The sequence below is a fragment of the Phascolarctos cinereus genome, unplaced genomic scaffold, assembly GCF_003287225.1.
Source record: "Phascolarctos cinereus isolate Bilbo 61053 unplaced genomic scaffold, phaCin_HiC Scaffold_5;HRSCAF=322, whole genome shotgun sequence".
Lineage (NCBI taxonomy): Eukaryota > Metazoa > Chordata > Mammalia > Diprotodontia > Phascolarctidae > Phascolarctos > Phascolarctos cinereus.
The window spans coordinates 343,681,098-343,707,083 of NW_027555958.1; the positions used below are offsets into that span (position 1 = coordinate 343,681,098).

Genomic DNA, 25,986 nt, shown 5'->3' on the forward strand with positions numbered 1-25,986 from the left:
GACAAAACAATACATTATTAAAGCTAATAACGATAATGGAAAAAGATATGATTTAGTATCCAAACAATATTATTATTATTATTATTATTACTATAGAAAACCTCAGGAAGACTTGAGTATAACCTAGCTTCAGACACATACTAGCTGTATGGGCCTGAATATGTCATTTAACGTCTATCAGTTTCTGTTTCCTCAGTTGCAAAATGGAGATAACAAAGGCACTTATCTCACAAAGTTGTTTTGATGATAAAATGAGATAATATTTGTAAATCATTTGGCCAGCCTTAAAGAAGTACACGTAGTAGTAGTAGTAGTAGTAGTAGTAGTAGTAGTAGTAGTAGTAGTAGTAGTAGTAACAATAATAATCTTCTGTGTTTAATGGCCTTAGTAGTTAACTGTGAGGAAATATGTAGTTTCAAATCCACAATGACACAACTACTCATATGTGAAATACACGTTGAAATTAGATGACTTCTGCTTGACAAGTAGAGAAATTAACCACAGTTGTGTTGCAAGGCTCATAACAGTGTTGTTTTTATGGCACTGTTTTTAGGGTCAAGTTATAAAAAACAGATGTATTATACCTGTAGGGCCTCCATTTCAGTTGTTCCCTATATATCTAAATAATCATTTTGAGGTACACAATTCTTTCACAAACACCATCTATTATTATATACTAAGGATGGTTTATGTGATACCAGCATTCATCATTATATTAGGTTTAAAAAAACTGACAGTGAGAGATACTAGTGTTAGTTTGGGGGGTGAGGAGGGAGGGCTGTACATGGTGAGATATGTGCTTTGCTAGTAATTGGGCAGCTATATCTCATCTGTGGAAAAGCTACGTGAAATAAAGGCTAAAATGGAAAATAGGGTTTTTTTAGACGACCATTTCTGATGTTTGAGGCATAGATAATAAACATTTGGTACTTTGTAACTGTTAAAATAACATCTGCTTTTAATAGAATACATTCCTATTGCAAGCTTAAAAATGTACTTACATAGAAAACCACATCAAAATACAAACCTATAATTAGACAAACATAGGTTTTGTGGAATCTGGATTTGTTTTAGATGGTGAAGGATTTATTATTTTTTTTTTGGAAAATGCTATTCTTATTACCATACATAAAGCATATACAATCAATTCAAAGAATGGTAAAACTATAACCTTAGTTTTTACTTTGCATCGTATGTTCAAAAAAACAAAGTGATTAGAGTTTTTTTAGTCCTATATGTATAACTCCACAAAAGCATTATCAAGAAAGATACCTAGAAATTAGATTAGCTATAATTTACCTTGTTAACTTATGTCGACTTATGTGTTAACTATATGTTAACATTCAAATATTATAAAAATTAGAACTTTTCTATAATATATTGGATTTTCACAGAATCTCATCAGCATTACTGAGTATAAATTAGGCTTTACTTTATGTGCCTTGGCAGATTTAAAGTTTTTGGTTTTGTTTTATTTTTGTTTTTTTTTTTTTTGCTAGGCAATGGAGTTAAATGACTGGCCCAGGTCATACAGCTAGTCAGTGTCAAGTGTCTGGGGTTGGATTTGAACTCGGGTCATCTTGATTCCAGGGGTGGTGCTCTATCTACTGTGCCTCCCAGCTGCTCCTTGGTGGGTGTGTGTGTGTGTGTGTGTGTGTGTGTGTGTGTTTTAAGTTAGAGATGATTCCTTATGAATTATTATGCTGGAGTTATTGTGAGGAATAGAGGAGAATGTTACTGGGAAAAGAGATTTCAAGACAGTATGGTATCATGTGAAAAATCACAAAAAAGCAGATCTCAGAAATGGAAAGAGTCCATTTAGTCCAGGGTATGCCTGAACATGAATGTTCTCCATTAAATAGTAGTTTTGTGGAACTTCCTAAGACTTCTAGTGAGAATGGACTTTTATCTCCCAATACAGCCCATTCCATTGATAGATAACTATTTTTCGGGAAGTTTTTGCTTAAAATAAAGCTGGATTCTGCTTTTCAAGTTTTCACCCATTGCTCCAAGTTCAGTCCTCTCATGCCAATCTATAATTTAATACATTTTTCATAACAAATCTTTGGATACTTGAAAATAGCTATCTTGAAAGAAGGAGGGAGAGCACAACATAAGAAGAAAGGTACTGTAATTGATAGTCAGCCAGAAAGATGTTCATGGTATACTATACATCCTCGCTAGAAGGTCAAAGACAAGTCATCTGACCTTTTAGTGCCTTAGTGGACTATAAGGTAAGAATGAGCTGCCTTTATGCCTTAGGATACGGAATTTTCATCTTTAGAATGTCAGGAAAGTGTTGAAATAGTAGCTCGGGACCATTCAAATACTGGCCCACCCTACCCTGCTTCCAATGACAATGTAGTACAGCAAAATGGCAACCAGACCAGGAATTTGGCACATTTTATGGTGAATAAGAATTTAGTGTTTTCAGATCTAGTCATGACTTAATTATGTACCATATAACAAATCACTCAGTTGTTAAAATTAGGATAAGTTTTCAGTTCTGCTTTAAGGATCTGTTATTTCATTGGTATGCATTAGTGTCTTCATCATTTTAGATATCAATGTATAATCAAAATGAATATGCTTGATTATATTAAAAGAAAAAAAACTTACAACAAAATAATATAATTAAAAGAAAAATAATGGATTTGGAATAAATTTATGGTAAATAGGACAGAGAACAATGACAATCCAAAACATAAGAAACATGTACTGGATGTTTTTGATTATTTTTCTTTTTTCATAAGGGAGGATTTGGCTTGGGGATAAAGACATCAATACAAAATTTTATAAGAATCTGTTAAAATTCACAAAAATAGCTCTCTCCCTCTTCTCCAACAAAATAATCCTAATTTGTTCAACTAATTTTCATGGAGCAAAATTTCAAGGTCCTTCAAAAATTTGTTTTCCCTACATATAACTTTTCAACTTAAAATCTGGTTCCTGGACTTGAATATGTTGCTCTAGACCTATTCTGACCAGGTCTCAGAAAACTAGAGCTTATCTAGTCTTTGATATGATTCTTTTTAACATGGCCTAAGATAGGATTAGAGATTTTCATCTGAAAAGTTTAGCTTAAGAATTATCACTGACCCATCTGAAGGTAGTGAATATTTCCTTTTAACAGATAGAATTAGGGATAAAGTACTTGAGTCATAATGATGATATGACCCACAAGAGAATTGCAGAATATCAGAGCCATATATATCATATATCATATACACACACACACACACACACACACACACACACACACATATATGTCATTAATATAATATACACACATTATATATGTGTCATATCATATATATGTCATATATCGGTCACACCATCAGTCATATCATAGTCAAATATTGATATATTTCAACCCATCTTTGTGTAGCTACTAGGTCCAATAGCTTACTATCCCAGAGTTAGGCTGATGTAACCTCAGGTTCTCTGGATACCCTGTGGAGTTGTGGTATTTCTTCTCTTATGCTATTGGCTTGAGCTCCCATTAGAGGGATTCAAAAATAATAATATTCTTCCCACTGTTAGTTACTCATGAGCAACTAGCACCCCTCATTAATAAGCTTTATTTAACTAAATAACATCAAATCACTTTTACAGAGGGATATTTTGTCAAAGATTCAGCAGTTAAAAAAAAAGTGCAAGCATTTCTATCCCTGTAACCTTGGGAGCATACTTGGTCTCTGAGAAAGAAACAACAAAAGTGAAAATAGTATGCTTTGATCTGCATTTAGACTCCATAGTTCTTTCTCTTGATGTGGACAGCATTTTTTGTCATGAGTCTTTTGGAATTGTTTTGGATCATTGTATTGCTGATAAGAGCTGAGTCTATCCTAGTTGATCATTAGTTGCTGTTACTGTGTACAATGTTCTCCTGGTTCTGCTCACTTCACTCAGCATCAGTTCATGTAAGTCAAGGTTTTTTTCTGAAATCCACCTGCTCATCATTTCTTATAGTACAATAGTATTCCATTACAGTCATATACCAGAACATGTCCAGCCATTCTTCAGTTGATGGGCATTCCCTCAATTTCCAATTCTTTGCCTCCATGAAAAGAGCTACTATAAATATTTTTGTACATATAAGTCCTTTTTCCGTTTTTATGACCTCTTTGGAATACAAACCTAATAGTGGTATTGCTGGATCAAAGGGGATAAACAGTTTGATTATCCTTTGGACATAGTTCCAAAATGCTTTCCAGAATGGTTGGATCAGTTCACCACTCCACCAACAATGCATTAGTGCCCCAATTTTCCCACATCTCCAACATTTATCATTTTCCTTTTCTGCCACGTTAGCCAAACTTGTAGGTATGAGGTGGTACCTCAGAGTTGTTTTATTTTGCATTTCACTAATCAGCGATTTAGAACAATTTTTTCGTGATTGTAAATAGCTTTGATTTCTCCATCTGAAAACTGCCTGTTCATATCCTTTGACCATTTATCAATTGGGGAATGACTTACAAATTTGACACAATTCTCTATATCTTTGGGGAATGAGGCCTTTATCAGAAATACTGGCTGTAAAAAAATGTTTCCTATCTTTCTGCTTTCCTGCTACTCTTGCTTGCATTGGTTTTGTTTGTGCAAAACTTTTGGAATTTAATGTAATCAAAGTTATCCATTTGCATTTCATAATGTTTTCTATCTCATTTGGTCATAAATTCTTCCCTTTTCCACATACCTGACAGGGCAACTATTCCTTGCTTTCCTAACTTGCTTATAATATCACCCTTTATGTCTAAATCATGTACCAATTTTGATTTTATTTTGGTATGTGGTGTGAGATGTTGGTCTACGCCTACTTTTTACCATACTGTTTTCCAGTTTTCCCTGCAGTTTTTGTCAAATAGTGAGTTCTTATCCCAGAAGCTGGAGTCTTTGGGTTTATCAAACAATAGATAACTATAGTCACTGACTACTGTATCTTGTGTACCTAATCTATTCCACTGATCCACCGCTCTGTTTCTTAGATAGTACCAAGTAGTTTTGGTGATTGCTGCTTTATAATCCTAGTTTTGGATCCGTTATGGCTAAACCACCTGCCTTTTCATTTCTTTTCATTAATCCTCTTGATATTTTTGACCTTTTATTCTTCCAGATTAATTTTGTTATTTTTTCTAGCTCTATGATATATTTTTGGTAGTGTGATTGGTATGGCACTGGAAAAGAAAATTAATTTAGGTAGAATTTTCATTTTTGTTATATTAGCTTGTCCTACCTATGAACAACTGATATTTTTCCAGTTGTTTAGCTCTGACTTTATTTGTGTGAAAAATGTTTTGTCATTGTGTTCATATAGTTCCTGGGTTTGACTTGGCAGGTAGACCCACAAATATTTTGCATTGTTTATAGTTATTTTAAATAGATTTTCTCTTTCTGTCTCTTCTTGCTGGGCTTTGTTGGTATTATATAGAAATGCTCATCATTTATATGGTTTTACTTTATATCCTGCAACTTGGCTAGAGTAGTTTTATTTTTAAGTTGATTTTCTAGGATTCTCTAAGTATAACATCATATCATCTGCAAAGACGGATAGTTTTGTTTCCCCATTGCCTATTCTAATTCCATTAATTTATTTTTCTTTTCTTATTGCTATAGCTAACATTTCTAGTACAATATTGAATAATGATAATGATAATGAGCATCCATGTTTCACCCCTGGTCTTATTGGAAAGGCTTCTAGCTAATCCCCATTACAGATAATGCTTGCTGATGGTTTTAGATAGAAATTAATTATCATTTTAAGGAAAACTCCATTTATTCCTATGTTCTCTAGTATTTTTAGTAGGCATGGGTATTGTGTTTTGTCAAAAGCTTTTTCTGCATCTATTGAGATAATCATTTCATTTCTATTGGTTTTGTTATTGATGTGGTCAGTTATGCTGATAGTTTTCCTTATATTGAACTAGCCCTATGTTCCTGGCATAAATCCCACCTGGTCATAATGTATTAACCTAATGATAAATTGCTGTAATCTCTTTGCTAATATTTTATTTAGAATTTTTGCATCATTCACTAGGGAAATTAGTCTGTAATTTCCCCACCTCTGTTTTGGCTCTTCCTGGTTTAGTTATCAGCATCATATTTGTATCATAAAAGGAATTGGTAGGACTCCTTCTTTGCTTATTTTTCCAAATAGTTTATATAGTGTTGGAATGAATTGTTCTTTAAATGTTTGGTAGAATTCACTTGTAAATCCATCTGGCCCAGGAGATTTTTTTCCCAGGGAGTTCACTGATGGCTTGTTCAATTTATTTTTCTAAAATGAGGTTATTTAAATATTTTATTTCTTCTTCTGTTAATCTGGGCAATTTATATTTTTTGTAAATATTCATCCACTTCACTTAGATTGTCAGATGTATTGGCATACAATTGGACAAAATAGCACCTAATTATTGCTTTAATTTCCTCTTCATTGGCGGTGAATTTACCCTTTCCATTTTTGTTACTCATAATTTGGTTTTCTTCTTTTTAATCAAATTAACCAAAGGTGTATCTTTTTTTTTCATAAAATCAGCTTCTAATTTTATTTGTTAGTTCAATAATTTTCTTAATTTCAATTTTATTAATCTCTCCTTTGATTTTCTGAATTTCTAATTTGGTGATTAATTGGAGATTTTTAATTTGTTCTTTTTCTAGCTTTTGTAATTGTTCTCTATCTTATTCATGTAAGCATTTAGAGATATAAAATTTCCCCTAAGTACTACTTTGGTTGCATCCTGTAAAGTTTGGTATGTTATCCCATTATTGTCATTCTCTTGGGTGAAGTTATTGGTTGTTTCTATGATTTGTTGTTTGATCTACTCATTCTTTTGGATTTGATTATTTAGTTTCCAATTATTTTTAATCAGCCTTTCCATGGTTCTTTATTACATGTAACTTTACTGCATCATGATCTTAAAGGGATGCCTTTCTGCATTTAATTGTAAAGTTTTTATGACCTAATACTTGGTCAGTTTTTGTGTAGGTGCCACGATTTGCTGAGAAAAAGGTATATTCTTTTCTATCCTCATTCTGTTTTCTCCAGAGGTCTACCATATCTAACCTTTCTAAAATTCAGTTCACCTCCTTAACTTCTTTCTTGTTTATTTTGTGGTTAGATTTATCTAGTTCTGAGAGGGGGAGGTTGAGGTCCCTCACTAGTATAGTTTTGCTATTTCTTCCTGTAACTCTCTGAACTTCTCCTCTAAGAATTTGCTATAACTCTTGGTACATATATTTTTAGTATTGATATTACTTCATTGTCTTTGGTACCTTTTAGCAAGATATAGTTTCTTTCCTTGTCTCTTTTAATTAAATCTATTTTTGCTTTTGCTTTGTCTGAGATCAGGACTGCTCCCTCTGCTTTTCTTTTTACTTAAGCTGAAGCATAATACATTCTACTCCAGCCTTTTACCTTTACTGTGAGTATTTCTCTCTGCTTCAAATGTGCTTTTTGTAAACAATATATTATAGGATTCTGGTTTTTAATCCACTCTGCTATCTGCTTCTATTTTATGCAAGAGTTCATCCCATTGTCATTCACCATTATGATTACTAACCGTCTATTTCCCTCTATCCTATTTTTCCCCCTCTTTCTACTTTTTTTCTCTTTCTCTTCAAAAAACCTGTCAGTGTTTTGCTTCTGACCACTGCCTTCTTCAATCTGCCCTCCCTTCTATCAGCCCCCTCCCTTTTCTTTTCCCCTTCCTCTACTACTTCCTCAAAGGGTAAGATGGATTTAATTCCGTCTTTGATCCAAATATGATGAGAGTAAGGTTCAAACAACACTCATGCTCTCCTGTCTTTCCCTCTGCTATAATAGGTCTTTCATCCCTCTTCATGTGATATAATCTACCCCATTCTGCCTTCCCCTTTCCTCTTCTTCCAGTAAAATCCTTCTTTATACCCTTTAATTATTTTTTATTCAAAGTTATACCCACACCCTCTGTCTAAGTATACCCCTTCTAACTGTCCTAATAGAGAGTTCTCAAGAGTTACTAGTATTATCTTCCCATGTAGGGATATAAACAGTTTAACCTTATTAAATACCATGTTTTTTCTTTCCTGTTTACCTTCTTATCTTTCTATTGAGTATTGTATTTGAAGGTAAGATTTTCTGTTCAGCTCTGGTTTTTTTCATCAAGAAAGTTTGAAAATCCCCTATTTCATTGAATGTCCATCTTTTCCCCTAAAAGACTATGCTCAGTTTTGCTGGGTAGTTGATTCTTGGTTGTAATCCAAGCTCCTTTGCCTTACAGAATTTCATAGTCCAAGCTCTTTGATTCTTTATTGTTGAAGTTGCTAAGTCCTGTGTAAACCTGACTGTGGCTTCTTGATATGTGAGTTGTTTCTTTCTGGCTGCTTGCAGTATTTTCTCCTTGAGCTGCTAGTTCTGGAATTTGGATACAATATTCCTTGGAGTATTTGTTTAGGGCTCTCTTTCAGGAGGCAATCGGTGGATTGACTATGTTAAAAACTGACATGGCAGTTTTTCTTGATAATTTCTTGAAATAGTCTGTCCAGTATTTTTTTTTATCATGGCTTTCAGGTAGTCCAATAATTCTTAAATTACCTCTCCTGGATCTGTTTTCCAGGTCAGTTGTTTTTCCAGTGAGGTATTTTACATTTTCTTATATTTTTTTCATTTTTGAAATTTTACGTGGCTGATTCTAGATGTCTGATAGAGTCATTAGCTTCCACTTGCCCAATTCCAATTTTTAACAAATTTTTTTTCTTCGGCTTTTTTTTTTTAACCTCCTTTTCCATTTGGCCAATTCAACTTTTAAAAAAGGTGTTTTCTTCAGTCAATTTTGGTGCTTCCTTTTCCAAGCTGTCGACTCTTTTTTTTTTTTTCATAATACTCTGGTATCACTCTCATTTCTTTTCCCAATTTGTCTTCTAACTCTCTTACTTGATTTTTAAAATCCTTTTTGAGCTCTTCCAGGAGAACTTTTTGGGCTTGAGACCAATTCATATTCCTTTTTGAGGCTTCACATGTAGGTGTTCTGACGCTGCTGTCCTCTTCTAGTGTTTGCGTTTGGATCTTCCTTTTTGCCATAGTAGCTTTCTAGGGTCAGGGCTCTTGTTTTTGGAGGGGGGTTGGGTTTTTTTTGTTTTGTTTTGTTTTGTTTTTGTTTCTGCTCCTTTTAAAAATTGTGCTCTGCTCCTGGGATACAGAGGGCACTGTTCAAAGCTTCTCACAATGTGACCAGAGGTTTGGTTACTGGTTTTCTGCTCCAGGGCCTCTGGAGCTAGCAGCTTACCCATTGTTTTTGGGTGGCTCAGCCTGGTTGCATCTGTTATGCCCTGGGTTGCAGGACTGGCAGTTTGTCTGCTGTGGTGGGGCTAGAGGCCTCACAGCTTGCCTGCTGTGCCACTGGCCTGCTTAACAGGACCGTAAGGCCTCAGTTGCTGATCTGTGTGGTGGCTAAGAGCCTCTTGCTAGCTTGCCCTGGCACTGCCTGTATTGGGCTCCACTCCTGTTTTATCCAAGTGAGACAGACCTTTCCTGAAGTCCTTCTAAGTTATGTTGGGCTGGAAAAGTGTTTCACTCCATTTTTTTGTGTATTCTGTCACTCCAGAATTCTTTTAGAAGCTTGATTTAATGTTGTTTCCAAAGGAAACTGGGGAAAGCTCAGGCAACTTCCTGCCTTCTGTCTGCTATATTGGCTCTGCTCCCCCCCTCACCCCGAACTTGAATCTAAGACATATTTTTTCCATCTTAAATTTAATTTTATTAGATTTTACCTAATGTTTAAGACCAGTGGTATCAAACTCTAATAGAAAAAGGGGCTACTAAACTACACATAAGAGTCTTTCAGCAATGTATTGGCTTAGAAAAACACATATTAACACTATCTCTATTCTATTGTATTTTTATTTACTTGGTTAAATAAATAAATATTAAATATATTTATATTATATGTAAATATGTAATATATATTTATATATAATATCAATCAATATATAAATAAAAATTAAGTATATTATATAAATATAGATAGTATATATTAAATATATAAAATTAAATAAAATAAATATTTCCCAATTACATTTTAATCTGTTTTGAGTGTTGTGGGGCTGCATGTTTGATAATTCTTTTCTAGATTGTTGAGCTCTTTTTTCATCTGAATGCTAAAGTGTTAGCTAATCCTCCCAATTTTGTGTTACCTACAGATATGTTATACAGGCTATTGATAACTTTCATTTGAAACATTGATAAAAATGTTATACAGCACAGAATCCACTGTAGAGAACAAAGGCAGCTCCCTAGAGACCACATTCCAAGTTGACATCAAATCATTAATGAATACCCTCTTGGTCCCACCAATTACACATCTCTGAATCTACCTAACCTTACTAGTTTTCTGGCTTGCATATCCCTAATTTGTCCATAACAGGAGAGATTTCATCAAATGCTTGCTTAAATTTAGATTAACTCTATGCCTAATATTACTTTCATTTAACAATCTGGTAATCCTGTCAAAAAAGTAAATGAAATTAAAATAGAAAGGCCTGTTTTTGATGAAGCCATGCTGACTCTCTGCTCTCATTGTTTCCTTTTTTAAATGTTCTCTAAGCCTTTCTTTAATACTACATTCTACAGTTTTGTCATGTGTTGAAGTCTCACCAACCTGTTGTTTGCATTTTCTTCCTTTTTTTTTTTTAGAAATTTAATATAATATAAATGCTTCTCCAGTCCTATGACATAGGACATTTTACACAATCTATAAAAAAGTCACTGACTGGCAATTATGTTGGCTAGTTCTCTAAATACTCTGACATATAGCTCATCTGTGCCTATTTAAGAACTCATCAAGGGTAACTAGGTATTTCTTTTTTTCCCTCATCATCAGTACTTATTGAGCATTTACAGTGTACTAGGAACATCCAGAAAAGAAAAAAAAATACATCGTCCCTGCACTTGAGAAGCTTATGTTCTATAATAAAAACTCTCTTTAAATGATATTTTGTGTTTGGTGTTTTCTATAAGGGGAGTGAGGGGAAGATTTTGCAGCATGAGCTTTGGGTTAGGGGAAGAGTTTAAGGCAGACAATAATAGACCATTCAGGATAGGGCTTAGAGTGAGATTTTTAAAAAGCCACTATCTCGCTAAATTAAAGGAAGATTCCCATAGGAAATATGAATAGAGGCAAGAAGTTTGTGGGATACCAGTAAAAGAAGAAAGGAATCTCAGATACTGAAGTCAGAAATATCATGTTATCTTTCCCCACACAACACCCTTCCCCCTTCACCACCAGAATAGGAGTGTGGTTGGTGAAAAGGCAGAAGGAGAGAAGGCTAAAAGATATACATCACAAATTGGAATATAGAATTAAAATCCAAGGCTGGTTATGAGAATAGCAACAAATCCTTTTAAAGAGGGACTTTGGAAGCACGAACCTGATACTTAACAATGTCACCACAGACCATGAGACTTGTAATTTCCATATGTTAGAAAAATGCCATATCAAAAATTTAAGTGGAACATGTGATTTTATTCAGATCACCACCTTTTGTTTTAAAAGAGAAACTGAAAATCAGGGTGGTAGAGAGGGGAGTAATGTTTGGAACAATATGGAACACATGGAACTTTTGCCATTTGATAATTTTATACTTAACTTTTTTTCCTAAGCCCATTATATAGCTACCAAGTGGGAAGTAAATCTTCAAAATGTACAATACACTTTAGTGAAGTTTCAGAACTAAAGATTTGATTTACATTAAAAGCTGTAGAGAAAGTAGTTGAAAAGTCCATTCATAAATCTTTTATTCCACTTGCATCAACTTAATACGCACGTTCTTAACAATTATGCTTGGATTGTGCATGAAAATTTCATAAGACATTAAACAAAGCTAGCCATCATCTCAAGTTATTTCCCTGTTAACTATTTTTACAGCACATGCATGTTAGGCAAGTATCAAAAAAGTCACAAAAGTAAAAAAACTTTTAAAAAGTTAAATACATGGGTTTTTGTTTTACTGCTTTGCTTGATATACAATGAATTTATGAATATCAAGCAATTCATTTTTACTGCATCTTTGCTTGTATACTTGTTCTTAGGTTGCCTAAACCATTTAATAAATAAATACAAATAAAATGAGTTTACAAAATTAATGAAAGCAAACAGCAGGTAACTTTATAAATAATGGAATGTGAACCATTCCTGCTCTTCTCCAGAGTAAATTGACTGGGTTAAAACTTTGTCTTAAGGAACACTTTTGCAATCGCAATCATAAAGGTATACCCATTGAAATTGTGTGTTCTACAGATACACATGGAATGACATGTAATATCTATGGGACATCTGTTTCTATCACAGCCATGAGTGTTCCAATCCTAGAGTATCTACTATAACTACACCTGTGGCTGGAACCAATTATCCCTTTATACCCCCACCAAGACAGGCCAATATGTAGGCAGTTTTCTTTGCTTAGACATGGAAGTTATTTTAACACTGGCCTTGTGAAATCATGTCCAAAAGTACTATGCCAAACATGTAAAACCTGTATAAAAATTCCATATTCCATATTGGCCACCTCAGATGAAAGCAAATAACTCTCCAAATGTTAACTGGCTCTACTTCCCTAATATTAAACATAAAAACTACATGGGAAATATAAAAATCCAAATAGAAGTAACATAAATTTGTCATAAACTATAAACAAAAACTGTTTTAGGGATAGCATAGACGACAAATGGTCTACTGTGTAAATTTTAGAATGAGGCAGACAAAAGTCGGAAGGCTGGTTAATTCTCCCCTCCTTCTCCTGCTTCAGCTTCATCTCCTTGGGAGTCCAATGTATACAATGTCAGGTTGTGTCTCAGTAATTGCATTATTATGTGCTGTCTTTGTATGATTCTTCACTTAATGTATCAAGTTCAGCAATAGCTTCATCAAAAGCTGGCTTTGCAAGGGAACAGATTTCCTCTGGAGAGTTTAGACTCTCTCAATAAAATACAGAGAAGTTCAAGGCCAGACCCAATCTTACAGGATATGTTGTTGCATCTTCTTTTTGCTGATTTCAAATGCTTCTTGATATGCTTGTTGTGATTGATCCGTTATTCCTTTCTTGTCATCACCAGCAGCAACCTCAGCCAAATAATGGTAGAAATCTTTCATTTTCAAGTAGAAAACTTTGCTTTCTGCTTGTGAAGCATTAGGAATAAAGAACTTTTCCAATAGAGACAGTACATCATTACAGATATCTCTTAATTCAGTCTTAGTTTTTTCTCTGTATTCTCAGGCCATCTGCTGTTTTTTCTCAGCACCTTCTGTTTTTTTGCTCAGTATTTAAAAACAACCCTCTAAGATGACCTTTGGCCTCTATGACATTTTTGAAAGCTACTGAGAGAAGATTCCTCCCCTCATTGGATAATTCAGCTCCTTGTTCAGTTACAGACTTCATGCAGGCTGCCATGTCATCATATCTTTCAGGCTGCTCAGCCAATTTGACCCTCTGCACCGGCTCATTTTTATCCATGCCCAGAGTGAGTGGCAGTGGCGGATGGACGGGCCGGCAGGAGGCGGGGATCAGTGGTCTCCGGGCAGCAGCAGTGGCCTAGATCTTTCTTCACCATGTCCCTATTTATCTTGGCTTATAGTTTCCTTTTTTACTCTTTTTTTGGTGCCATTCTTTTTATTTGAAAGATTATTCTTCTTGGGAGATAAAATAGAAGCACTATAAAATTTCTGTAGTTCTGCCATCTGTCATAATTATCATCATTGCAACCATTCTGACTATTGGTCCTTTGCATTCTTTGATCCTCCTTTTCCCCCCAGTATAACAACAACAACAAAATAAACCCCACCACTGTTTGTTATCATTAATGTTACTTACTAGCCTCCACTTATATTGAGCTTTTGTGGGCTTGAAATTATTCCTAAAGGACCATGCTCCACTATTGTTGTAATCCTCTGTCTTTAATTCCATCTTCTCTCTGTTTCTTGAGTTATCTGTGCATCCACATCAGCTTCTTTACACAACTCCTGCTTTTCTTCTTCATTAGAATTGTTTTTTTGGGTGTCTTCAGAATTTCATTCTTGAGAATTTCTCATCCTTCCTAGACTGCCTTTCCTTATAGACTTTTAGGCCATGGACTCCTACTTATTCTTTTCCTGAAACCTTATGAAATCTACCCTGTTTTTCAGACTTTCCAACTTTATTTTTCGGTCATACGTTTTAAGACGAAATAGTCATTTCTCTCACAAACTTCCATCATTTCTACTGTTGTAACCTATTCCTAATTGTTGGTGTGATTAAAGTACAGAGTGACCATTTCCTTTCTTGCTGCCTCCACCTCATGAAGGCTAAAATGATCAGTATGGCAAGTCAAGAGATGCATATTTGTAGCACAGGGTTTATAAGAAGTTTACTCATAGATATTGTGAGGAAAGGACTTTGTTAGCATTAAAGAACTGTGGAAATCTGAGGAGTTACTTTCTCCACTCCTGGAAATTATGGGTAATCCTTCCTTGGTCCTATGTCTTCTCTCCCTGGCTCTTCTTATGATTTGCTCTGCCTTAGGTCAGGCACCTGTCCCTTTCATTAACTGCTCATGGTGTTAGGAGACAGGAAATCTTTGCCCTGTAGTTCAGTGACGTATTCTTTCCTGCATGCCTGAGGATATAACAACCCACAGTCAGGCAGCCTTATGCTAGGTCACTGGAGAAGGGGCACAAACACTATCATTTGTAGCTCTCTTGTTGATTTTGGTGCTTGCAGTAATTTGGTTAGGGCAGAAAATAACTTTAGCCAAAAAGCAGGTGACAGAAGGAGGAAAGACGATTGGAGCATAGAGCTAAAGTTGAAAAGGGATTGGCTGCCTACACAGGGATCTCATACTACACTCTTTAAATTTGAGTTCCTATGACATTCGAAATTTCCTCTGGCCTCTGTCTTAAAGGCTACAACAAAAAATAAATCTAATTTTATTGTGTTTTTTTTCTACCTGAAGAATAACTTGAGGAATCAACACTAATTTTTGGTTCATGTTATTTTTTGCTAGTACTTTGAGGATTTTGAGATTAAATATGCTACTTCATTTGATTTGTAGTACTTCCTCTTCAATTTATAGCTGAAAGAGGTATATAGGAAGTGAAAACATGAATTCTAAGGTGTAAAATTTTTTAAGAGGCATCTTTTTAATGCGTAAAGCCAAGTGGAATTAGGTCCCTGAGAGAATCACAAAAAATAGGATAAGAAAATTTTTTTCTCCTGTACCTTTTAGATTATATAACACATGACATTAGTGTTATAAATGCAATTTAGAAAAATGTTACAAAAATATATGCCCACAGTGAATAGGATATCATCTTTGCCATTTGAAGCATCTAGTAAAATCTTAACCTGAATGAGAAATTTACATCCCTTTCTCATGTTATCAGTGGGAAAATGTGAGATTTATGAACTGTGATTCTTATGTGTAGGAATATAGGCCTCATGGGACCCATTAAAATCCAGAAAGCAAATCTATTTTACTTTATTTCCCTGGATTCCCTAAAAAGAGTAACTTATGTTGAATCTAGTTCACAATACCCCCTCAGAAGATGGATTTCCTGAGTTTTTTGATGGTTACATTGACCACTGGCAACTTTACGTGTTTACTACAATGTATATTTCCAATTATATTTAAAGCTTCAATGATCTTTGGAGTTTTGTTTCATTCTGTTTGTAGCGAATAATCAGGCAGTGACTGAGCATCATTGAATTTTTAACTAGAAATTATACAGAAACTAATGAAGAAAATTTGTGTGGGTCCAATTTCAGAGTGAGAAATCAGAATTATAGTTGGCTTATACTATTCAGCCTTATCTTGAGCACTTTTCATAGAGCACTATATTCCATTGGTACTTGGTACACCATAGTGGAGTCACATCAGCTCCTACTGTGTAGTTATTTATACAATTACTTTGCATTTGCTTCTCTGATTAGAATGTGAGCTATTTGAGAAGGGCTATCTTGTTTTCTTTCTGTATCCCTAGGGCTTGGCAGAGTGCTTGGCACACAGTAAGTGCTTAACTGTTTTTCCATTGAATACTAGTCTTTCTTACCTATAGGAGTGTTTATTTTTTGTCTGCGCATTCCTAATGCTTTGCCCATCATTGGCACTTATGTTGACTTGAATTGAATCCATCGTTTTCTTTTTCCCTTGAGGAAACTGAAACATTGAGAAACTGGTGTCGTACTGACAAAATGGCATTTTTAGAAACTTAATCTAGAACTTTTTCTGCTACAAACCCTGGTGGCTCAGAGAGAATGTAAATAGCAACTGTTTCTGTTTTGGCCAGAAACCCTGAAGGTCTTCCCTTACCAGGTTGATATTTTTTTTCTTTTTTTGACTAAGTAAAAGAGGCCATTCCCTGCCTCATTTCTTATTCAACCTTAATCACTGGATGTGCATTGCATCAGTCAAACAGAGAACTGGGAAAGACCTTAGCTTAAAAAGGCCAAGGTCTCCCGTTGCATCAGGGCCATCTCCAGTTATCCTGATCTATATCTTGCCACTGGACCCAGATGACTCCAGAGGAGAAAGTGAGTCTGGTAATTTTGCACAGCCCTGCTTCACTTAAATCCAATTCACTTGCAAGTCATGGCATCACCTTTCTGATGTTGCAGTCTCTTTTGAGAATGAAGGCCAAACAACATCTATGTTTCTAATATTATTTTACGTTTGAAGAAAAACATTTCATTCTTTAGGGATCAATATCAAAATTATTGTGTATTTGAATCTTCCTTTTAGTAGATGCTTTGGTTTGGTATTATATTGACTAAATTTGTGGAAGGGTAATAAAAGTTCCTTTAAAACATCCCTTACCAGGAAATAAAAATTTAAGAGTTTGACAAGAGCCAAACTACCTAAAAGATGGGGGGAAAGAAATGATAAAAAGTCTGTATATGAAGAAAAATGTAATGATAATAGTAAGACCCTAGCAGTGTTTTCATGGATTATTATCTTCCTTTTGTGGCTACAAAATGTTATATCCTGAGATGGTTACCAGAGGGAATTCAGCGCAATGTTTTTGCTTAATTGATCCATATAGTAATCTTTGTAGTACATTATTATCATCCTCACAATGCTATATTTTTAAGAGGAGGATTCTTCATGGAGTAATAAAAATTGTGATGAAAGAAACACAGCCCATTTTTGCAGGGTGGAGGGGGGATGAATGAGTGACCCTAAGTACAGCACAACTATTATTTGTTTTAGTACCTTCACTTTCATGTTGATTTGTGAATTTAATATTTTTCTTCTTTTTTTTTACCTTTCATAAAATTTCTGTGGACTTTAATCAATGGCTATTATAACTAAAGCATTCCTTAATGAAAATGGAATTTCTTTTTCTTTCTTTCTTTTTTGTCTAGTGCCAAAAAGTGCCAAAAGAGTTAGCTTCCACTTAAAACTGAAGGGCTTTAAAATTATCAGCCTCCCTAGATCAGCACAGTACTATACAAAAATTTGTCCTGAGCATTAATAATCTCTGTTTTTAGAATTGGCTGAAAAGTAACTAACAATCTTCTTCGGAAAGTTAGTTTGCATGCATGATTCCCTTGGTAATGCCAGAGAAAGCAGGCTGACTGGTTGTGTGAGTGGAGGGGAGGGGAGGTTGCCCCCATCCCCTTTTTATCATTAATGACATGTCCCTGGACTGATCATATCTGACAGCGTGGCTCTTTCTACACCCTCAGTTAACAGACTTCTCTACCAAGAGGATCCAAACTCACTTGGGTCATCTGACTCCTTATCCAGTGGTATTGACATTACATCAGAGTAAAGCACATTTAAGTACTCACATCCATCTTTAGTATCATTAATGTGGAGAGTCCTTCCAGTAATCATGTAATATCCATTTCTGCTCATCCTGTATAACGTTTTTCAGAATTCTCCCCGAAGTTCAATAGAAGGGTTCCATTCAACATTCTGGGGACCTTTCTTAAGAGATTGCCGGAAGTATTTTTGGCTATTCATCTGTTATAATTCATTCTCATGACATTGTCACTTTACTTTTTATTAAAATCTACATTTTCATGATAAAAGTCTTTCTTCCACGGCTTTTTGCGAAATTCCTCATTTGTTACATGCTTCTGTCTTCCTATACCCACCCTGTGTTTTTCAATTGCACATCAAGTGGTACTTATCTTAATTCCCTGTGTACTGTTTTCTCCCATGACTTTCTGCCAAATAACAATGGTAGAATATCAGTGTTAAAATGGGGGCCTTTGTATCAATCATAAAAACAATCTTATACTGGCTAAGAAATAGGTGGATCAGTGGAATAGATTAGGTACAAACACAATAATAAATGACCATAGTAAGGCAGTGTTTGATAAACAGAAAGATAAACTTTTGGCACACGAACTTACTATTTTACAAAAATTGCTGGGAAAACTGGAAAGCAATTTGGCAGAAACTAGATATAGACTGACAACTCACACCATATAACAGATAGGGTCAAAATGGGTACATGATTTAGACATAAAGGGTGGTAGCATAAGAAAATTAGGAGAGCATGGAAAATTTTATCTGTCATATCTGTGAATAAGGGAAGAATTTATGACCAAATAAAAGATAGAGAGCATTACAGGATGTAAAATGGATAATTTTGAGTACATTAAATTTAAAAGGTTTTTTACAAATAAAACCAATGCAGCCAAGATTAGAATGGAAATTGGAGGGGAAAAAATAGAGCAAGTCTCTCAGATAAAGGCCTCATTTCTCAAATATGTAAAGAACCGAATCAAATTTATAGGACTACAAATCATTCCTCAATTTAAAAATCATTAAAGGATATGAACAGGCAGTTTTCAGAAGAAGAAATCAAAGCTATCTATAGTTACAGTAAAATGTTCTAAATAACTACTGATTAGAGAGTTTAATTAAAACAGCTCTGAGGTGCCAACTCACACCTATCAGATTGGCTAATATGACAGAAAAGGAAAATGGTAAATGTTGGAGGTGGTGTGGAACAATTGGGATACTAATGCACTATTGGTGGAATTGCAAACTCATTCCAACATTCTTGAGAGCCCTTTGGAACTATGCCCAAAGGGTTAAAAACACTGTGCATACTTTTTGGCACAGCAATACCACTACTAGGTCCGTATGCTACAGGCATTTTTTTTAAAAAAGGAAAAAGACCCATTTATAACAGTTTTTAGTGCTGACAAAGGATTGGGAATTGGGGAATGGCTGAGCAAGTTCTGGAATATGGTTGTGATAGAACACTATTGTGCTATAAGAAATGATGAGCAGGATGCTTTCAAAAAAACTGAGAAGACTTATAATGAACTGTTGCAAAATGAAGTGAGTAGAACCAGGAGAACATTGTACACAGAAATAACGACATTGTATCATGATCAATTGTAAATGACTTAGCTGTTCTCAGAAATGCAGTGATCCAAGACAATTCTGAAGGACTTATGATGAAAAATGCTGTTCATCTCCAGAGAAAGAACTGGTGGAGTCCAAATTCAAACTGAAGCATACTTTTTTACTTTGTTTTTCTTGATTTTTTGTGTTTTGGTTTTTTTGGTCTGTGTTTTCTTTTGCAACATTGCTAATATGGACATATGTTTTGCATGACTTCATATGTATAATCTATATCATATTGCTTGCCTCATCAAGGCAGGGAGGGGAAGGAAGGAGGGAGAAAATTTGGAACTCAAAGTTTTGAAAAAGGAATGTTTAATTTTTTTTCACATTTAATTGAGAAAAATAAAATAAAATTGAAAGGTCACTAAAATAAATTTTAAAAAAGAAAACAAAAAAAAAGGGTCTTTGTTTCTGGGAGAAATTTTGAGCTATTAAGTGGCTTTGTGGTCTCCAAAAGGCTGCCTTCCTCCTCCTTTTTAATCCTGAACCAATCTCATTGTAATTTTCAATTATCTCTTAAAAGTCTGTAAGTTGTTCAGCTAATTGAATCTCATTACCTGAACAATTGGCATTCTTAATCTGCCTATTTTTTTCCTGTGCGAGAAAGGAGGCCTAATTGTTGCAGAGTTAGGGACCTCTCTAAGGAGATTCTGTCGTGTGCCAGGACTTGATGCAAGAAAGATGTCGTCTGCAAACAGGAGCATCTGGAGGGAATCCCTCCACAGGAAATGCCTATTCAACTTGGACTGAGCACTCGATCTCCTACTTGACATTGGCAAGCAGATGCCCTCCCCCTTTTATTCCTCTTCTGATATTTATGATCAGAAGGTCATCAAACAAGGTTATATCTGTTATATCTATCAAAGAATTCTGAATGATTTTGACACGTGGATGGGGCAGACAGACATCTTTTTGGAAGACAAGCTTTAAGACTGTGTTTTGCTCAACTGAGTCAAATGCTTATTTATGATGGACACAGAACAAGATCAGTGGGATCTTAAATTTTCTATATCCTTCAGTCAGTTTCAGGATAGTAAAGAAATGGTCTACTTTGGGATATTGTTTGCAGATGCTTTCCTTTTCCTAATAAAACCCTCATTAAGAATGACTCAGTACAACATGGCTTAGTGGAAAAAACACTGACTCCAGCATCACAGGACTTTGGTTTAAATTTAGTCTCTGAAACGTATTGCTTGTGTGATCTGGGGAAATCACTTAATCTCTCTTACCATCTCTATAATGAGGGGTTGGGCTACTTAGTATCTAAGGTCTCTTTTAGTTCCAAATATATTATTCAACGATGTTTATATAGAACATACAGTTTCTATTATTTTCTATGATTCTTTCTGTTTATATTATATTTATGTATATTGTTTTCCTGGTTCAAATTAAGTTACACTGAATCATTTCATAAAACACTTTTATTATTTCATTGTTTTCATCATATTTACAATTTATTTTAGCACAGTATTCTTCTACTGCATTCATTTCACAATATATTTACCTTTTCCCAAATAATGGACATCCATCAACTTTTTTCTAGTTCTTTGTATCTACAAAAAGTGTGCTATGCAAGTCATAAACATTTTGGTATGTGTGAGACCTTCCTTTTAAAGCAATTGATCAGTTTTTTTAATTGATACCTTACGGCTTAAATGATTTCTTAATGTATCCTTTCCCACTTTCCTATCTACCCAGCCATTCCTTTTAACAAATACTTTTTCAAAAGAAGAGAGAGAGAGAGAGAGAGAGAGAGAGAGAGAGAGAGAGAGAGAGAGAGAGAGAGAGAGAGAGAGAGAGAGAGAGGAGAGAGAGAGAGAGAGAGAGTTAAAACAAAAACTATTGAAGACATCAACTGTGTCTGGAATTGGTAGTGTTTGTGTGTGAATTGCTCTATGCAATATTTTATACCTATAGTTTCACATCCGCATTGACAGCAGAGAAGTACATTCTCTCAACTCTTCTCTGGCTTTGGTTATTTTAATGACACAGTGTTCAGTGCTGTTTATTCTTTGTTTTCGTTTTTGACTTTCTTATTCTTTCCATTTACTACATTGTTGTAGTTTGTTGTAATTGGGTTGATTGGCTTACTTCACTCTGCCTCAGTTCATTTTTCTCTGAAATCTTCATGTTTGCCATATCTTACCAAATAGTACAAATAATAAAATCCCATTATCTTCACATACTGAAATTGGCTAAGCCATTCATTCCCCATTGGATGGGAAACAACTTTGCTTCTAGTTCTTTGCTGCCACAAAAATGGGTTCACACATTTAATATCGTTCTGAGTGGGTTCCACAAATTATCAGGAAGTACACTGATGTGTAAGGAGAATGAATAGTGGAAAATCAAAGCTAGCAAAGGAGCAAGTTCAGTAAACATTTTCAATTGTGAGAAAAGGTAATGGAGACACGACATAGAACATTAGATTGGGAAAGTATTGAATTTTGAAAAGGCTCCAAATTTAGAGTTGAGATCTTTGAGCTTCTCTAGTTCAATCCCTTTGGTTTACAGAGGAGAAAACAGATTTAGAGAAATTATTTGTCTGAGGTCAAATAGGTAGTAAGTGTCAGAGCTTGAAGTTGAGCCCATGTTCTTGATGGCACTGGATCTGGGAAGTTTTAAATTTATCTTACTATTGATGAGGGCTATTTCTAGGGGTTTTTTTCTTGCAAATCATTTAAAAAGCATCTCTTTTTTATAGAAATTTATTATTTTAGATGGCTACCACTTAAAGAATAATGTCATATCATTGTGGCATGAAGCCAAAATCTATAATAAAACGTGATCATATTAAACATTCTATGAAACAGTGGGGGAAGCAAAGATAGGAATAGGTTTCTGACTTATCATGTTTCTTGCTGTAGCCTAGCTGAATTTTTACCATCCTACACAATACCAACCTTCTCCAAAAAAAAATATCTAGGTGTTCCTTGAACTCATTTATCCTCATTGCTTTGGTTTCCTTCCTGGTAATATGTTCCATATGTTTCATACCCTTTTCAGGAAATAGTTTTGCTTAAGTTCTCTATTAACCTCCAGTTTCTTAACATTTATGTTATTGCCCTCTTCCCTTCACCCTAACCTCTCCCTCCTGCTTTGATATACTTAACAATATGGTGGGGAAGAAGGAGTGCTGTCTTGGGGTTTGCAAATTTTTTTTCAGTCAGGCTACCTTAATCCTCTATCATTTCATAAGAACAGTCACCTTAAGTTTTCACTAAATTTAAGATTTTTTTCTTCTCCTTTATGTTATATGTTATGATGCAATTAGCATATCTGTGGTACAGCAGCCAGTACTGCATGTAGCATTATAGAAATGGCTGTATAACACATGGCTTATGCAAAATTATAATGTATTGTTTGTTTTTAGTTTCTCTTCTTTCTCTGTGAACCCCACTTAATAAATTGGGTTTGCCATTCTTGAGGTTACTGTGATGGCTTCACAGATTATACCACCTGTTTTAACCACTACATCCCCATATTCATCTATGAAAATCCTTTCATTGAGCCACCTAGAACTACATCAATCATCTCCCTTCGATCTAAACTCTTACTGTGGTTTTGTTTTGTTCCTCTGTTTTTCATATCTACTTGTTTGCCTATATTGAAATTGTAGTTTCCAAATGTAAGTTGTATTAAAATTTTCCATAAGTTATATTTTTTGGGGGTACAGCACCAAGCACTGTAGCATACCTGTATGGGAAATTAATAAGTATTGGCTTTCAGCTCTTCCTGAGAATAAATTTACCCTCCTCTTCCTCTTCCCCCACCACCTCCTATCTTTCCTAAAGAATATGAACTTCCCTATCTAGTTTATGAAAACTATTTCTTAACATCTACTTTGCCATTGCACCCTAAGAACCATGGGACTTCTGACTTTCAGCTGAAACCATCTATGTATTTTCTCCTCTATTAGCATGTAAGCTCCTTGAGGGCAGGGACTGTCTTGTTTTTCTATTTGCATTCTCAGTGTTTTGCATTTAAGTGCTTAATAAATGCTGTATTCATTCATTCTTTCATTTGCCGCATTTAAATCACTTACAGTGAGCTAGTAACATGGCTGTATTGTAGTTTTGGAGCAGAATACTGAAGTTTAGAGAAGAGGTCATAGAGAGGCGAAGGGACACAATGGAAAGAGCCTTGTATTTGGACTTGGATCTTCTAGCTTCAAATCCTATCTCTTCTCCTCACATACTGTGTGACCTTGGACATGTGACTTAACTCTAGGACTCAAGTTTCTTCATCTGTAACATGAAAGGTTTGGACTAGACTAGGGGTGTGTGTGTGTGTGGCATGTGACACTTTCACAGTCTGGTAAAGCCTATGGACCCATTCCCAGGATAATATTTTTAAATTCATAAAATAAAATATGTAGGATTATAAAGGAACCCAATTATATTGACCTATAGTTATCAAAATATTAAAATTTCATTGACCCTAGCTTAAAAACACCTATATTACATGATCTTTGTGATCCCTTTCTGCTCTAAATCTATGAATCATTGATAGAGAGAGAAATTATTGATTGCTTTGGGAATACAAAAAATAAATGTGTCAGAAAGAGAAACTCGTGCTTCTCATTGCAAAGTGATATAGCCAGAATTGTTGACATACTTTTCCCCAGATTTCCATATAAAGAATTAGAAGTCAAAGATTCCACATGACTTTTCATAGTAAGCTTTTCTCTTCCATGAAATGCAAAATGAGGAAGTCTGAGTAGCCTGGTATATTTATTTGGGTTACATTTATGCCGTTAGTTGATGAAGATGCGCATAGGTGAGAGACTTTATGTTTTTGCTAATAAGTGGGGCCACATTTTCAGATGGGGCTAAAAAGAGGTGGACAAGAGCTTGTTACATAGACTAACTCACTCTCCTCAGAGTCCTTTTTTATTGAGAATTTCATTTTCATCTCCTTATTCTCTAGGCTACTATTTAGCCTCAGATATCAGCTAATTTCTCTAGAGAAAAAAGAATGGGAAAAAAAAACAACCCTTATTGAATTTTTATCATTAACCACCTCCCCAGGTAACTCCCTTCCCCCCCATGATTCTTATCTCCCTCCTGATGACCCCTGGAAAGAGGAGAAAAGGTTGAGAAGGGCCAGGAGAAACTTTTACCCACTGGACAATGCTTCTGTTGGAGAAGATATCAAGGGGGTAGAGAGCCTTCCACAAAAGGGAAAACTCAATGTAGAAGAAAGGGAAAGAGACGTTGGAAGGGTGAGTGCACATGAGCATCATATGTGAAGATGCCAATTACTGCCTCTTTGAGCCCAAATATAGTCTGAGTCTGCATGCCATACTGCTCTTTTCTGTCACAAAAGAACATGTCTTATATTTGTCATAGTGGCATTGTTAAGCAATAACATTATGAATTTTTAAAATGTTAGTAATTATAATTTGCATACCAAATGGTTTAGGGAGAGAAGCATTTTATTATCTATTGTTGTAGAAGTGCTTCTTTCTAGAAATTAGCCCATAGTAGAACTAAGGAGCTTTTGAGCAGTGCTTTTATTCTTACCACTGCTTTTTGTGGATAACTATATGCTACTTGCTGGGGTGAAGAATAGTGCCTCCATCCCGCCATCTCTCTAGTAATATTTCCTTAACCATGTTGTATTTATATATATTTACACATATATATATATATATATGTATACACACACACACACACACACACACACATATATGTATATATGTATACACACACATATTTACAAACACACAGGCATGCATGGCCTAATTATCCTCCTTCTTTTCTATTTACTTTCTTGTCCAAAAGTTGTCAAAAAAGAAGGATACCCAAAGGATTAGATCAAGGATACCATCACATTGCATCAGTATGCCTCAATTCTCTCTGCTAAATAATTACCTGAAATTCTATGTGAGGGACTAAAGAGATATCAATGTCCGTTTTCCTGGAATGAAACTAAGAGATCTGTTTTCCCTACCTTATATCTTTAAGTTAATTATTTTTCATTGCTGTTAATGAGAAAAGAGCTTTAAATAAAGTCAGTTGTTGATTCATTAAGATTGTTAAAGGCTATTCTGTGAAACTCCAAAGTAATAATGCCTTCAGATGATAAAGAACATTAGTTAAAACTAGAACATATATATGTGCATATATATACACACTTATATGTGTGTATATGTAGATGTGCACACTCATTATTTCTTCACCAAATTTGGGGTAACAGCAGAGTCTGGAAGAAAGAAAACCACTCTGAATTTCAAGAAGATGATTCTGGATGTTATTATTCAGTTGTTTCAATCATGTTCAACTCTTTGTGGGGTATGGGATTTTCTTGGTAAAGATACTGGAATGGTTTGCCATTTCCTTCTTCAGCACATTTTACAGGTGAGAAACTGAGGCAAACAGGGTTAAGGGAATTGTCCAGGGTCACACAGCTAGTAAGTGTCTGAAGCCATATTTTTTTTTTGGCGAGGCCATGTTTGAATTCAGGAAGATGAGTCTTCCTGATTTCAGATCTGGTGCTCTATCCACTGTGCCACGTGGCTGCTCCAATTCTAGATGTATCACTGACTAATTTATTAATTTCTTCTTTTTCTTTTCTTTCTCTGATTTAAAATTTGGGGGCATTTTAGA

The 25,986-nt window shown here is 34.9% G+C and overlaps 1 protein-coding gene and 1 pseudogene across 1 annotated transcript in view; one reads left to right on the forward strand and one right to left on the reverse strand.

The window, feature by feature from the left end:
- Positions 1 to 25,986, forward strand: part of FMN2 (formin 2) — a 464,655-nt gene that overhangs the window by 134,664 nt on the left and 304,005 nt on the right. The window lies entirely within an intron of this gene.
- On the reverse strand, positions 12,752 to 13,485 carry LOC110205457 (14-3-3 protein zeta/delta pseudogene; annotated as a pseudogene).